The following is a 17,133-nucleotide window of genomic DNA, read 5'->3' on the forward strand; positions in this document are numbered from 1 at the left end:
TCTAGTTACTACTAGTACAGTCGAGACACTCTACAGCTACCCAGAAAAACAATTACTACTAGTAGAGTGGATACAATACCGCTTCTGGCTCCTCCTAGGTCATCGAAACGTCTCCCTCTACTGAATGCCGTTATACTTTTGTTCACCGACATGCGGGCCATGCAGCGCGTGGGCCCAAATGCCATCCACCAAATTAGAAGGCAGTATGCAGGCGGAGAGTCACCCCGGTCGTAGCGCGGCAATTGAGGGAGTCCTGGGTTAGGGGGTCCTCAAACATCCGGACTATATCCTTTGGCTGGACTGTTGGACTATGAAGATACAAGATTGAAGACTTCGACCCGTGTCCGGATGGAACTCTCCTTGGCGTGGAAGGCAAGCTTGGCAATACGGATATGTAGATCTCCTCCCTTGTAACCGACTCTGTGTAACCCTAGCCCCCTCCGGTGTCTATATAAACCGGAGGGTTTAGTCCGTAGGACAACAACAATCATACCATAGGCTAACTTCTAGGGTTTAGCCTCTATGATCTCGTGGTAGATCAACTCTTGTAATACTCATATCATCAAGATCAATCAAGCAGGAAGTAGGGTATTACCTCCATCGAGAGGGCCCGAACCTGGGTAAACATCGTGTCCCCCGCCTCCTGTTACCATCCGCCTTAGACGCACAGTTCGGGACCCCCTACCCGAGATCCGCCGGTTTTGACACCGACATTGGTGCTTTCATTGAGAGTTCCACTGTGTCGTCATCATAAGGCTTGATGGCTCGTCTTGTTGTCAAGTACAACATCACCTCTAGGGGAGCCCTGGCTGTAGGCCAAACTCTCCGGCTAGGCGGTTTCGTCGTGACCGCCCGTTCGGCCGCTGCGCCGACGATGACTTCTCGGGTCATGGAAAACAGCCTCCACGTCGGCTCGGAATTCGCCGAGCAGTTGGATCCAATGGAGCTCTCCTCCTTGAACGAGCTCTTGGATCGCATTGCCACTTTGGGAGTCGCTACGGACTATGATCGGATTGGGCTTAAACCCGACCAAAGAGAGATTAACTCTCCGCCGGTCACCCACCAGATAGCGGTGATGGAGGAGCAACTCAGCAATTCTTCCTCCATCTTGAGGACAAATTATGTTCGGATTCCCGAGCTCTCCGAGCCGGATACCCGTCCACGGGAGGACATGGCCCAAACCCTGAACCTAGAATCAGGCAGCGGGCCAGACCTATTGGGCAACATCCCGAAGCCCGAACTTCTAAGATCGGAAACTCCTCCGCCCCTGGGTCTCAGATCGGGTCAAGGTTCAGACTTAAATCCACCCACCCACCCAGATATAAGCGATCTTTCCCACATTAGACAAGAGCCACAGGAGACAGTACACCACTATTGGGCCAGATTCCTCCTTGTAATGAACAAGGTTAAGGACTGTCACGAGGAGGACGCAATTTCATTCTTTTGCAATAATTGCACGGACAAGGGAATCCTCAACGCCATAAGTCGCCGTGACATAGCACACTTCGCTGACTTGGCGGCCATAGTACAGAAGTACTGTGCGATGGAAAGCGCCTGGAAAACCCAAACAAAATTCTGGGATCCTCCAGCCCTCACTAAACCCCTCGTCCGAACTAAAAGGGTGTACTCTCGTAAGTCACCCGATCCAATTACAAAGAAGCAAAAGCCCGCTACAGGGCGTGGAACCGTATTGGAGGGATGGCTTAATGGGCCATGCAAAATTCACGGTACAGCGGACACCATACCAACACATAGCCTTAGAGCATGTTGGGTACTCCGGCAGGTGGCCAAGAGCGGTGAGGATCTCCTCATCAACAACACCGCAGAGCACCATCCCGTAGAGAACAACAATACAGTATTGACAGTCTCCGAGACCTTCACCTCAAATAATAGGCGTAAGCGAGCACTCCGCAGCCTCGCCGAAGTCTGCCACGTGGCAGCAATAAACCCATGGAGCGATACGGCTATCACCTTCAATGCCAGTGACGAACCTAAATTCCGAACAGCCCGAGCACCAGCCGCTTTGGTCCTTAGTCCGATTGTGGACGGCTTCCGGCTTACTAAAGTGCTCATGGACGGCGGCAGCGGATTGAACCTCATCTATGAGGAGACTCTTCGAAAAATGGAAATAGAGAGAAGCCGCATTGAGCAAAGCAGCACGACCTTTAGAGGAATTATCCCTAGTCGGGAGGCACGATGTGTTGGGAAAATCACACTAGATGTGGTATTCGGCACGCCGGAGAATTACAGGTCCGAAGAAATCACATTCCAAGTGGCCCCGTTCAATAGCGGATACCACGCCCTTCTAGGGCGGGAGGCATTCACGATCTTCCAAGCTATACCCCATTACGGGTACATGAAGCTCAAAATGCCCGGGCCCAATGGAATCATCACTCTAACTAGTGATCCGGACATAGCACTCCGCGCCGAAAATAAACCAGCCGCACTGGCCCTCGAGGCGTTATCCGAAGCCCTCGCGACCGAGGAATTAACTGCGCTGCGCTCCACAGTGGACAGGGACGACATGATACTTGACAAAATATCAAAGTCCACCTCTTTTAAACCAGCAGATGAAATAGTCAAATTCCAAGTCCACCCAACGGACCATACAAAAACAGCATCTATCGGGGCACAATTAAACCCCATAGTAGACGCCGCACTACGGGAGTTCTTGCGTGAGAATTGGGACATCTTCGCCTGGCATCCTTCGGACATGCCAGGAATCCCACGCAGGCTGGCCGAGCATAGCCTTAACATTCTAAAGGGATTCAAGCCGGTCAAGCAAACTCTTCGGCGCTTCTCTGAGCCTAAGCGACAAGCCATGGGAGAGGAGGTAGCCAAGTTACTGGAGGCTGGATTCATTCTAGAAATAAAACATCCGGACTGGCTAGCAAACCCGGTGATGGTACCAAAGAAGGACAAATCCTGGCGCCTATGCGTCGACTTCAAGGACCTTAATAAGGCTTGCCCAAAGGATCCCTTCCCCCTCCCGCGCATCGATCAAATTATCGACGCTACCGTAGGACATGACTCATTGTGTTTCCTCGACGCATACTCCGGATACCATCAAATTAAGATGGCGGAATCCGATCAAGCCGCAACGGCATTTATCACTCCATACGGCCCTTTCTGTTTTAACACCATGCCTTTCAGGCTCAAAAACGCCGGTGCAACCTATCAACGCATGATTCAGACATGCTTGGAGACACGGATCGGCAAAACAGTGGAGGCATACGTGGACGATGTGGTCATTAAAACCAGACACGTCGAATCATTAATAGACGACTTGAGGCTCACGTTCGACAATCTCCGAACATATGACATTAAGCTCAACCCGGAAAAATGCGTCTTTGGCGTGCCCGCCGGAAAGCTCTTAGGCTTCATCGTATCCAGCAGAGGAATCGAAGCGAACCCGGCTAAAATCCAAGCTCTGTCACAGTTGGCCATCCCAACAGACCTCAAGCAGATCCAGAAATTAACTGGATGCGTGGCTGCTTTAAGCCGCTTTATCTCCCGATTAAGAGAAAAGGCACTGCCTCTTTATCGCCTTCTTCGATGCACCGAACACTTCGAGTGGACGGATGCGGCCACGGCCGGATTAGAAGAAATAAAAGCCGTTTTGGCCACAAACCCAATCTTGGTCGCGCCAAATGTCGGCGAACCAATGCTGCTATATATAGCGGCAACACACCAAGTAGTAAGCGCAGTGCTCGTTGTCGAACGAGAGATGAACGGACATAAGTTCCCGCTTCAAAAGCCGGTATACTATGTATCCACTATCCTCACTCCATGCAAATCACGGTACCCACATTATCAAAAGATAGCATACGCGGTCTTCATGGCATCCCGGGAACTACGACACTACTTTCAAGAGTGTTCAATCACGGTGGCCTCTGAAGTACCACTCAACGACATAATAAACAACCGCGATGCCACGGGCCGGATTGCTAAATGGTCTATTGAGCTCCACCTTCGACATAATATATAAACCACGGCAAGCCATTAAGTCACAAGTACTGGCTGATTTTGTCGCCGAATGGACAGAAGCCGAACTCCCTAAAGAGTACGGCGCGTACTCCAATTGGATCATGCACTTTGACGGCTCTAAAATATTGGCGGGTCTGGGGGCTGGTGTCGTCTTGACATCCCCCACCGGAGATACAGTCCAGTACATACTCCAAATACTATACACAGGCTCCAACAACGCAGCAGAATACGAGGCCCTGTTACACGGTCTCCGGAAGGCAGTCTCCATGGGCATTCAACGCCTGGAGGTGCGTGGGGACTCGAACCTTGCAATATCTCAAATAAATGGAGATTTCAATGCCAAAGATCCAAAAATGGCGGCTTTTATCGCAACGCCGTCCTCAAAATGTCAGCTCGGTTTGAGGGGCTTGAATTCCACCATGTGGCCCGGGAAAACAATCAGGCGGCGGATATCCTCGCCCGCATCGGCGCTACGCGCGACCCTGTCCCACCTAATATCTTCTTGGAAAGGCTGTTTAAGCCATCCGTGGTATGGGAAGGAGAGACCGGTAATAATAGTCCGGACCCGGCCACAACACCAGATACCGAACAGTCTGACATAATCGGAGGCTCTGCCACCGAAATAACACCTTCCGCCCACGTGATAATGGCTATCATCGCCCCTTGGACAGAACCATTCCTGGCCTACCTAACTCGGCAGGAACTACCCGAGGACTAAAACGAGGCGTGCTGCATTGTGCGGTGGTCTAAAGCCTACAAGGTCCACGAGGGAGAGCTTTATAAGAAAAGCGCTACCGGAGTCCTTCAAAGGTGCATCTCCGAAGAGGAAGGACGGAAACTTTTGGCAGAAATCCATGCTGGACTTGGCGGCCACCACGCCGCAGCCCGGGCCCTTGTAAGCAAGGCCTTCCGTACAGGTTTCTACTGGCCGACGGCCCGAGCAGACGCACAGGACCTCGTTCAACGTTGCGTCGGTTGCTAGCTTTTTGCAAACCAAAGCCATATGCCGCCTACCGCTCTCCAAACAATCCCCATCACTTGGCCCTTTGCGGTCTGGGGGCTTGATATGGTCGGACCCCTTAAAGGGGGAAGCCATAAGAGAAAATACCTATTGGTCATGGTGGACAAATTCACCAAATGGATAGAAGCCAAACCAGTTAAAACGGCTGAATCCGGACTAGAGATAGACTTCATATCTGGGGTTGTACACCGTTATGGCGTCCCCCACAGCATCATCACCGATAATGGCTCGAACTTTACAGCCGACAAGGTAAAACTTTGGTGCAGCAACATGGGCATTAAGCTCGATTATGCTTCTGTCTATCACCCGCAAACTAACGGTCAAGTCGAGCGAGCAAATGGTCTTATCATGAGCGGCATTAAACCCAGATTAGTGTGATCCTTGAAGGAATCCGATACACACTGGGTAGAGGAGCTCGACTCCGTACTATGGGGGCTGCGGACCACGCCGAATCGCACTACCGGATACACAACATTTTTATGGTGTACGGCACAGAGGCGGTACTGCCCTGCGACATAATTCATGACTCACCTCGAATGCGCATGTACGAAGAGAAAGAAGCCGAGCTTGATTGGTAGGACAGTTTGGACGCCCTGGAGGAGGAGCGTGACGTGGCAAAAGCCCGTTCCGCATTCTATTAGCAACAGGCTCGAAGGTATCAAAGCAGAGAAGTACGGGCCAAAACTTATAACGTTGGCGAACTCGTTCTACGCCTACCGGAGAAGAAAAAGAACAAGCTCAAGCCCAAATGGGAAGGTCCCTTCATTATTGACCAAGTTCTGACCGGTGGAGCGTACCGTCTGCGGGATGCATCGGACAATCGACTCGAGCCAAACCCATGGAACGCAGCCAGACTCCGAAGGTTCTACGCCTAGTGCCGGACTCGGTGTTCGTCTCGTTACCTCTGTCAATTTTTTATATATTCGTTATCTGTCTGTTCTTTCTTTCTCTCCTTCTTCCCTTCTTTTTTTCTTCAAGGCCTTCAAAGGCTAAAATGTGTCTTGACTACACAATCTTGACACGCTAGCCGCGCTCATTATACCTGGGGGCTTCTTATACAAATGCTTAATATGACTATCTTCCGGGCTCTATGCCCCACACATGTGTTATTCTTCCACATGTACCTTTTTCGCCATTATATGCATCGATATGACTTAAGTTTTGGCCAAGCTGGGTTGCCTGGCTCTTGTGTTTATGCCCTACGTTCCCGTTAATTCGGCTAGGGCATAAGGGGAGCACCTCTGCGATTGTTACTGCCGGGTCAGCCGGATCTGTACCTCAGACTGGGTGAAGCCGAAAGCTAGCGTTCTTAAGGGAATACTCGGTCGGTGAACAAAAGATAATCCTTATTTGTTGTAATACATGCCCCCAGATGTTTATATCCTGCGTCTCTTTTCGCAGCTCTGACATGCACATTAGGGCATGTGTACCCAGGGAAAGGAACCCCTAACGGAACTATTCTCCCTGGAAGATGTTTCTTACTATCCATGTAATATAACATAGCTAGTTGGGTACTTGTTTGTTCAAGCACTTATGACCCCTACGCCTGGTTTCCACGCGTACCCCGGTTTTTCATAACTGAGCGGGTATTCGGATACACTCCGGACTGTCGGGTCCGTAGGTTGAAGCGAAAAGGTCCGCCATGACAAATGAATTACAATCCGGCTAGGGACAATACATGTCACTTGAAGTACACAGTCACTTAGACTGACTAAATTCTTCTTCTATACCATCCAACAGGCTGTCTAGCCTACAATCCTGTTGGGAATACTTTGCGGCTAATTCTACTTGGTCATACAACAAACTGACAGGGATCTCTTTCCCATTGGGCCCCACGGGTCCGACCTCGGCCATGTGGTTCGGGTCAGCCTTGGTATATCGCGTCTTCACCATGGCCCAGGCTTCCCTCGCACCTTGTCGGTAGGCTGATATCTTCCATAATCGGAAGCGCCACCGCGCTCCCTTCAGCTTCTCCACAAGCTCCCCCATGCCTCCCGGCGGGAGGCGGATGGCCACAAGGCTTGGGCAATGCCCTGCATCACCTGCCGAACTTGTTCGTGCAGTTGTGAGAGCTCGGGCAGAAGATCACCTGCAGACCCAGGCATTTCCTCCGCGGGACGACCCGTCAGCATACCTACAGATATAACTCTGTTAGCCGGTTTCTTCGCCGAACTCAATAAAAAGTTCGTTCAAGCACTTACTAAAAAATGCCGCGTCGAAGCCTCTTATTCTCCTTTACGGAGTCAGCAAGTTGGGCGCGAACATCTTTCAGTTCAACACTCAGCCGGATATTGGCATCTTGGAGATCGTTGTTCTCCCGCCTAACATGCTTAAGCACGCGCTCGCCAGCCTTTAACTGTCGTTTAGCATGTTGCTCATCCCCTTGCACTTCCTCCGGATTAACCCCGGGATCATCCGCAGAATCTATTGTTAGATTTGCATGCATGCCGCATACTAACCGGTACATGTCATTCTTTTTGATAGAAACAAGTGTTACCAGAGGGGGCCTTCTCGGACTCCTTCATTGCGGCAACTGCGGCCCGTAGCTGGGCTTTGCACTCTTCCAGCTCTTGAGACAATTGGCTATTCTTCTCCGTAAGAACCTGCACAAATAATGATCCTTAAATCAGTTGTGTCAACTGTTTCAAGTCTCAGGGCTACTGATATACATAATTATCAGATTTTCTTACCCATATGTCCTTTACATACTGGTCCGTGGCTCTGGCAAGACCATTTTGAGCAGCACGGATGTACGCGTCTCCTGAGTTGAAGGCATCGAACGCCTCTTGCGAGAAACAAGCGTCATGGAGTACGGCCCGGCGACGCCTGTGATTCATAGCGCTCTCCACTTCGGAATGTGTAGCGGATAGCCTATCCGCATCCTCTATAGGAGGAACATCCGGCGTTCGCCCCATGTTGGCGTCCGCCTCTATGTCCGGCTCTGGAGCCCGATTGGTGGAGGCGTGACCGGCAACCTCTCCGGATATAGTCCGGTGAGCGTTTTTCCTACTAGGAAACACAGACGTTATTATATTTTAAAAGACGACAACCACAGAGCGGGGTTCTGTATCATACCTCGCGACGACGTCTCAGTCATGACCGCCTTCCTTTTAAGCCTACCCGGCTTCGGTGCCCCTTGTTGGTGAGTCACTGCGGGTTCGGCATGGCGTCCCGAGGGCCTTCCCTGTAAGACACCATTTGTGTGCGGTAGGTGACGTGCAGAAAAGGGGATCCTTCTCGGAAGTTGGGACTCCGGTTTTACTTACATGCGATGCAGGGAGTAGACCAGGATAATCGGCTATGATGGTCACCATGGCGTCATCACAGCTCAATTGATAGAACGTCATGTCTATCAGTTCCACAAATATGTCCGGATCCTCTTTGAGTCTGGGATCGAGGGCCCGATCAGGGTCCTCTGGTTGTGGAGGCGGGCTGTGGACCTCCCTCACAGCTTTTTGCAGCTCCTGCTTTGAAACAGCAAGGTAAATGTTTATGACAAAGAAAGCAGGAAGGTCTGGAGTAAAAAGTGGCAGCTCACCCAGCTTGGAGGGTTGTACATGGAGAATCCATCCCGTGGCTTAATGCGGATGAACTCCTCTTCCTCTCCTTTGTACAAATCAGACATGATTTTTTGCTAGAGCAGCAACTGAGTCCGGTCCCTTACGACCGCAGCGGGTGGCATCGTCTTCTCCGTTGAAGTGCCACATGGGTTGCCCCCAATATTGAAGTGGCTGTACCCCCCACATTATACATATTGACATAACCTCAATTATTGTCAATCCTGACTGGGCCAGCGTCTGTATCCGACTCATCGGGTAAAGGACTTCCCCGTTATCTTCCTCCTGAGGGCTCCGAGGGCGCCAGCTGCGGCGTTTCTTCAAGGGAGTATTGTCGAACTCAGGAAGGCCCATCCGAATAGGGTCCGGAAGGGGGACGTCCTCCATATAAAACCACTCCGAAGGCCAGTCCTCGGATGTCTTCTTCGGAGTACCGGACAGGTATCCGGTCCCGGCGATGCGCCATATTTCGGCTCCGCCCACTTGGTATATTGACCCCTCCTGTGTACGGGGTACGAGGCAGAATAGCCTATTCCATAGCTCAAAATGAGCTTCGCAGCCCAGAAACAGCTCGCAAAGGGCGACATAGCCAGCAATGTGTAGTATGGAGGCGGGAGTAAAATTATGCAGCTGGAGGCTGTAGAAGCCTGGTTCGGAGGCCCGCCTTGCAATGCCGAATACAATCTACGCGCCGGACTCGTCGCCATTGAAGCCTGGTTCGGGGGCTACTGAGGGAGTCCTGGATTAGGGGGTCCTCGGATAGCCGGACTATATCCTTTGGCCGGACTGTTGGACTATGAAGATACAAGATTGGAGACTTCGACCCGTGTCCGGATGGGACTCTCCTTTGCGTGGAAGGCAAGCTTGGCAATATGGATATGTAGATCTCCTCCCTTGTAACCGACTCTGTGTAACCCTAGCCCCCTCCGGTGTCTATATAAACTAGAGGGTTTAGTCCGTAGGACAACAACAATCATACCATAGGCTAGCTTCTAAGGTTTAGCCTCTATGATCTCGTGGTAGATCAACTCTTGTAATACTCATATCATCAAGATTAATCAAGCAGGAAGTAGGGTATTACCTCCATCGAGAGGGCCCGAACCTGGGTAAACATCGTGTCCCCCGCCTCCTGTTACCATCCGCCTTAGACGCACAGTTCGGGACCCCCTACCCGAGATCCGCCGGTTTTGACACCGACAGCAATAACGAGCCGTCGTATCACAAAACTCCACCTCCCCTCAGTCTAAGTTTGACGGACGAAGCAACCATCATTTCACTCTTCGCTGAATCCCCTTCTCCCTCACCGTCTTCAGGAAAGGCAACACTCGCATCTGCCACTGTTGTTCTCTCCCAATGAACGGAAGGTAAGCGGATCCGTGATGTTGGTATATTTTCGTTCAGAGAAAAAAAACTTTTGCAAAGCAGTAACCGATCCTCACTCTCTTTTTTGTTTCATTGTCATTGTGATTGTGTTTTCCTTTCAGTGGTCTCCTAGTATTCACCAGTTTCATGATGGACCAAGGAGAACCAGGCAAAGATCTGCCAATATTGGAGCAGACGCGGGAGGCTGATCCCCATGAGACAGAGAGCTCCAAGAAGATGGAGGCGGCCACCGAGCTGACCCCAGATACGCTCATGGCCACTACTGAGATGGTCAACGCCCCGTTTGAGGTTACAGCCCCCGTGGCACTGCAGGAGCAGTTTTCCCCGTTCGAGGATGTACCCCCCCCCCCCCCCCCCCCGCTGAGCTGCCCAAGGTGATTTTCTTCTTTGCCGATCTCGATTGTGGTTTTTCATCTAAGTATGTGGTGATGAATAATGCAAAAATTTATTAGCTTCAATGCCATGCTATACATAGTGGTTCAAATAACTTGTGTTTCTTATGTTGGAAAGTAATTCAGAATTTGTTTCTGTTTCAGTTAGAGCCCAGATGCAGACAAGGATTGTGTGGTTGTACATGTCACTCGCTATGAGGCGAATGACCTAAATATACGCACTGGGAAAACAGAGTTTTTAGGCTGTTGGATCCTGGAAGCCATTTGCGCTTATACCAATGAAGAGTTGTATTCCAGCCTCACTGTTGTCAGGCGTGTTGTCCAGGGTGTACTGAAGCACAAGAAGTTCAAAGCTACTCCTTCGTTTGTGAGGCATACTGTTCTTGTCAAGCTTACACATGAAGATGACGTGGCATGCCTCCACAAACAAGTTTATGAGTGGCAAGGCCACAAGGTTTTCTTCATGAAGGTTCACATGATTGAGCTGCTGCCGGATGTCCTCGATGATGTTCATGGCAAGGTCCGTCTTGTGTCCAGCCCAAATTAGATATAGGAATGAAATACTTGCCCCAGCTAGTGTGTAATAGTAGTTTGGATTCTGTCTAATTATCCAGACCTTGCCTGTTATCGAGCCCTTTGGGGTTAGTACTCTGTTTGAATCCGTCTATGGGAAATGCTGCTACTTTTGTGTGCCCGTGAATCATCGTAATTGTTGCCGAAACAGATGCGTCCTCAGTAGTTTTATCATATGAGCAGTGTGTGTTTTGATGAAATAGAGTACTCATTCGAGAACTGTGCGCCGACGTATACATAAGTACTTGTAAACACTGTTGGTGCTACCCCACTTGTAAGCAGTTGTGCAAAACACGACACATTGGCTCGGCTCGCTTCAACACTAGGCTATCGACCAGCTAACAATCAACAATCTGCTGTCTGACATATAAGCAACTATGTATCTTGTTACAGTGGTTCATGCAGTTAACTGAGGCCACAATGTAAATTCCAAACGTTCACACGCTAGTCCAGCGTTCATGTGGAACACTCACATTAAACTCGGCTTCATAAAAAACTTGAAAAGCATAAGTTAAGCAATTTTATACATCTCAATGATTCATAGAACATAACAAACATATACTAGTTAATAGCAAAAGACAAAGTTGTGAGAAGGTTTACAAATCAGGAAAAAACAAGCAAGGCTTCTCTGAGCAAAGGGCCTCCCGGCAGGCTTAAATTTCCTGGAGTTCACTCTGGTTTTTTCTTGTTGCCACCATCCAGGGTTAGGTTCTTTCATTCCAGAATAACCAATTATAATTGTGTTCTCAGCTGGAATGCTGAACTAAACCATGCAGTGTACTGACCAGCTAAAAGTCTTGTGCAATCCACTAAATTTAAGCGCCGCTATTTGCAGAAATAAGCAGACCACAATGCCTCTTGTCCGTGCACCTGTCCCAAAAACCTCCGTGCAGCCATGCCAGCTTGTCCTCGGTCCATGGATGAACTGGAGGAAAGTGCATTCCGGACTAGGATGCAGATGTTTTCGCTCGTCCCTGCACTGCAATCAGGAAGTAAAACGTATGAATCAGCTTCTTTTAGATTGCGTTGGTCATTCTACCTAGTAACTACCAATGTAGGAATACCTGGAAGACGGGTGGTTAGACAACGACAACGAGGGATAGCCATCTCATTTCGCGCAGTTCTACTAAAACTGAGGTGTGTGCTTTTGATTGCGCGGATAGAAACGACACGGAGATAGACATCCCGAAACGATATGGAGACAGACATCCCTGTTTGCGCAAATACGAAATACGGTTATTTGAACAGTGACAGATATTTGCAGAGGCGTATGATTAACAGCAGCATCTATTGTGTTATAATTGGCACTAGATTGACAGTATGAAAGTGTCCTTAAGTAAGTAGCATCACATCACATCAACACTGCCACTAGATTAACATGCAGAATAATAGCATTAGTATTACTATCATGAGAGTAGCACATGGTCAGTAAATGTGCAATCAAATTTATGCAGTTCCACTGGGATGAAGCAATGTTAGCGGTGTGAGATTTAAGTGTAACTGCAAAAACACAATTCATGGGAAATAAAGCAAGACAGAAGCACTTCATAAAATGGTGGTGGCATTGCTTCAATTTATCGACGGCACTAGACCATTACTTATAGTGACATTAGGTGGCATTGCTTAATGCTTCATGTGATTTTACATTAACGGTAGCGATATGGGCGTAGGGACAGCAGAGGCATAAAGTGGTGAGGCAGATGTGGTTGCCGAGAGCGGCAAACACTCAGGCAGCATGTCTGCATTTGTCACATTTTTTATCTCCTAGGCGAAATTTTCCTATGTGAGCACAGGAAATCTAGACCTGCTCATTCTCATTTGCGCTGTCCCCCAACACTGGTCACTTTCTTTCCTTTTTCAACCAAGAGATAGGTCCACTTCCCCCCACCCTTCGCCATCCACCATGCTTTCTTCGTCTTTTCAACCAAGAGACCGGTTGGGTAGCCAGTATCTACTACTTGCCCCCGTCTCCTCTTAGAACCAAGTCCTAGATTCATGCTACAGCTTTCCCACTTTCTTCCCTGTTTGAACCAACTCTTAGAGTCGATTGTATGAACTAGCTTTACCTCTAATAATACTAAAAGTCTAGGTGGCTTTGGAATAGCGGACGGAAGTAGAAAAAGATCCACACGAAGCCAAGTGGGGAGCTGGGGCAGTAGAGCAAGGCAGGTTTCGAAGGAATATATACCTGAGGGTCGTCGGCATATGGAAAAGACGGCGTCGGGAGGCCGCATCTTGGCCACAATACTGCAGGGAGGAAGAAGGGGTCAGAGGCCCTTCGGAGCCGGCGCTCTCTCGGAGAGAACGGCACGGCCGCCGATCGGGACGCGCGGGCAGCCGTTGGTCTCCTCCCTCGCCGCCGACGACAGCGTGAACGATGCACCTACACCCCTGCCCCGGTCGAGGTTGTCCGGCCGGATTTGTGACCAGCCGTGAGCTGAGAGAGAGTGTGTCCACCTATGTCTTGCTTAGATTTGGAGAGCATGAGAGAGTGAATGAGAGTAACCCTAGTAAAGCAAGCACTAAGGCTCCTGCTTATATATGTAGTGGAGTGATTTTGTTGTACCAGCTTCAGAAAAATGCGCTCCTACGTGTACCCGTGAGTGGGTGTGAGAGAACTAGTGCGTGCACCGCTTCTCTTTGTGAGAGTACAATATACTATGACCAAAGAACGTTCGCGACAAGAGTAATAGTATAAGTGTGTGACGTGTGAGCTAAAATAAAATGTGCGCGACGTCTTTTGTTTTTTAGAAGTTCTGAGGGTAGGGTGTGAAGAGCACATATGTGTGTGGTGTCTACCTTCAGATAGACGGTGTGTGCGAGAGGACTCGGGAGGGTGCGTGTGCATGAGAGAGACGGGGACACGTATCAATGCAATGCATGTGTCCATAAATCATTATCCGACAAATGTTCGCCACAAGCCTTTTCCTGACGAACGCCGTAAGAACCGTTAGATCGGCATCCGACAGTGTCAGTTTTGCCATGTCATTTAACAGAATAGCCACTCCTCCTACACACAAATCTTCCACGTGAGTGTTAGCAACTGTTGTATGCTCCATCCGTTCCAAAATGCAGTGCATATAGCTTTATTGAAAATTCGAACCTCGCAAACTTTTACCGAGTTTTCGTGTACCAAATTGCACATGTAGAATACCCTGTATATATCATTTCATTCATCTTCGAGAGGTAACTATAAATATGGGGGAGGAGTCTACAAAGAAAGACCATCGTATCACCTGCAGCAATTTCAACCATCCTTTGGTGTGGAGGAATATCATAGGAACTCTATATGATATGATTTTTATATGATTTTTCCTTTAGAGCAAATTGGTTCATAGGAATAGATTCATATACTCCACATTTCAAAGGAAATAAACATGATATCATTTCTATAGCTTTAGAGCCACTTGGTTCATATGAATGGATTCCTATACTCCCATAATTTCAAAGGAAAATAAACATTAGCGTATATTCAATAGAAAAGTTCCTATGATATGAACCAAATTACATCTCTTTTCTAATCCCTCCTCATAGGAATTGAGATACATGTCATCTCTAGATTCAATAGAAAAGTTCCTATGATGTCAACCAAATGAAATCTCTTTTCCAATCCCTACTCATAGGAATGGAGATACTCCATGTCATCTCTTTCCCTACAACTTCCATGTATACATGTTATATTCCTAAATAGCTAGTACAACCCACTAGTAGCTTTTTTCCAAGACATGCAACTATGGCACAAGAACTAAATAGCTAGCACGTCTCATACTAACAAACGGGCGTGATTGTATCATCATAAACGATAGATGCAGGATGCACAAGAACAGTAGTTTGATGTAAGATCATGGTGTGATAGGCAGATGTAGTATGTACCAAAAACAGGAAGGCGTGTCATATTCACATGTATAATGTGTAAGCTAAGGAGATGCAATTTAACAAATTAGGAGCAATACAAGCTAGGCACCATATGCAACATGCAACCAGATATGACACTGCCATGTTAGAGAAAGCACCTTGGGTTGTGGAGTAGGGGAGATGAGATTTGGAACTTGCACTGCAGTAGGAGTAGCAGGAGAATCTGCAGAGATCATCTGTTTCAGTTGCTCCAGAGGACCACCATCATTTCGTGCCTTCGTCCTTTCAGACTTTCTGAAATTCGCACTTCCAACTTCGTTGATGCATGATACTGACGAACACAACTTTTATGTTTGGTAACCACATTGTAGGAGGATGGAATATGTATGAAAAATGCTAAGCAGAAGGCATTTCAACAAATTGGAAGCAATGCAATCTAGACACCATATGAAAGATCCAACCAAAATCACTCTACCAAGTTAGATGTGTCTCATTATAAGTGGCACTTCAACAAATTAGAGGCAATACATGTTTGAAATGAAATGCAAGATGCAACCAATTTTACACTGTCAACTTGAAGGTGTATCGTCAGAAGTGATTGATGAGGCATGTCATTATCAAAGGTATAATGTGTAAAGTAAGCAGATGCAATTTAACCAAATTGGAAGCAATACAAGCTAGACACCATATGCAAGATGCAACCACATTTGACAACGCGAAGTTAAAGCAAGCACCTGAGATGGTTGTGTGTGGCAATTGAGATCATCAACTGCAGAGCTACGTTTACTGTCTCCAACTGCTGACACTGCACCCTTTAGAGTGCTGAAATGCTTAGTGCTTATCTTCGAATTACACTGGAGCGGCTTCTGTCTTTTCTTTTCTGCATTCATCAACACCGCATCAGAGTCTGAAATACATATGCATAAAAAAATAATAGTGTGAGTATGGGTGAAGTGTGTGCACAATTAGTACAGTGTAAAGGTAGCAGATAGCAGGTCGGTGAGAAAAAACGACGAGAGACATATGATAGCTCTACAACATGCATGGCACACTAAATTACTACAGGATTCTATGAAAATAACAGTCAACTGAAAACAAATAGGTCAGTCCATTTTTTCTGCACCGTCCGATGTACAAAGAACGGGCAGATCGCCTTCATCTACCTTCAACCAGTCAGTGTTGACGATCTTCCTCGAAACGCTAGCGACCACCAGCCCAGTCCCCTGCCTCCGCCCTCCCCTCGACCTCACTGCACCGCCATGCTTGGCACCACCCCTGGCAATCCATTCAAGCCCCGCCGACCTCCAGACCGGGAGCAAGCAGCTCCTGCGCCCCACACCCCTATGATAGACACCGATGCGCCGCTTCCCCGGCGAACAGGCGGACTAGGTGCTCCGCGCGCCTAAGCGGGTGTTGCTTCTTTTAATTGCGGTTCGACTGACCCTAAATTGAAATCCAGGCGGGCTACTGACCTCTAGCAAAGGTGAAACAGTAAAGGGAGGAAACCTTGTGCATTTAGTATCATGAAGAAGATGAAGTAAGAAGCGCTCAACAAGTTTCTTTCGTGGGATGAATACGGTGTGAGCAGAGACGTAAGATTTGCACAAATAAGGGGAGAGGAGTACCTCTTTCTGCTGGCAGTGCTGTGTCCTCCTTCTGTTTTTCCAATGATCTTCTTGTGTTTCACTTGAAACGAGAAGTTGTGGAGGACGATGGAGCCTTGGACGAACCCATGGCCAAGTTGTTGAGTGTGGTGCGGTGGCCGTCTGTCGGCGGCGGGGAACCAGATCCGAGGCGGCGAACGACGGTGTAGCGGGAACAACTTCGGTGCGGTGGACGGTTGTGACAGTGGAGCGGCAGCAGTGAGGCGCAGGATGGCGTGGTTGAAGTGGTTCTAGTATGGCGCACGTTGGCGTCGGCGTCGTGGAGGCAGCTCTGCCTCGGCTTCAGCTACTAAGTCCTTGAGGGCGTTGCGGCTGTGGTTGCATTGGACGACGACGTCGGGGTACTGGCTCCGGCGTGATCGAGGAGGACGGCGTTGGATTGGGCGCTATGGGGTGGAGGACGGAGGAGGCTGGGGTTTTGCGGCTGGTGGAGAGGGCATTTTGGCGCCCACGGAGTATGAATGCGGAGGGAGGGGGAACTAAGGGGGAACAATGTTTCAGTTTGGGACGCGCTTGTTTGAAATTTGGGGAAAGTTACAAACTTTGCCCACATCTAAAATTTCGGACATATTGCTTGTTGGGGGTAGGACAGTAATCTCAGGTGTCCCAAATGTGGGCGGGATAGATTTCGGCCGAGCGCATGGGTGTTTAGGCACCCATGGTGTATGAATGCTTCTCGGAGGCGGTTGAGATTGGCGTCT

This window comes from Aegilops tauschii, chromosome 1 (assembly GCF_002575655.3).
Source record: "Aegilops tauschii subsp. strangulata cultivar AL8/78 chromosome 1, Aet v6.0, whole genome shotgun sequence".
Lineage (NCBI taxonomy): Eukaryota > Viridiplantae > Streptophyta > Magnoliopsida > Poales > Poaceae > Aegilops > Aegilops tauschii.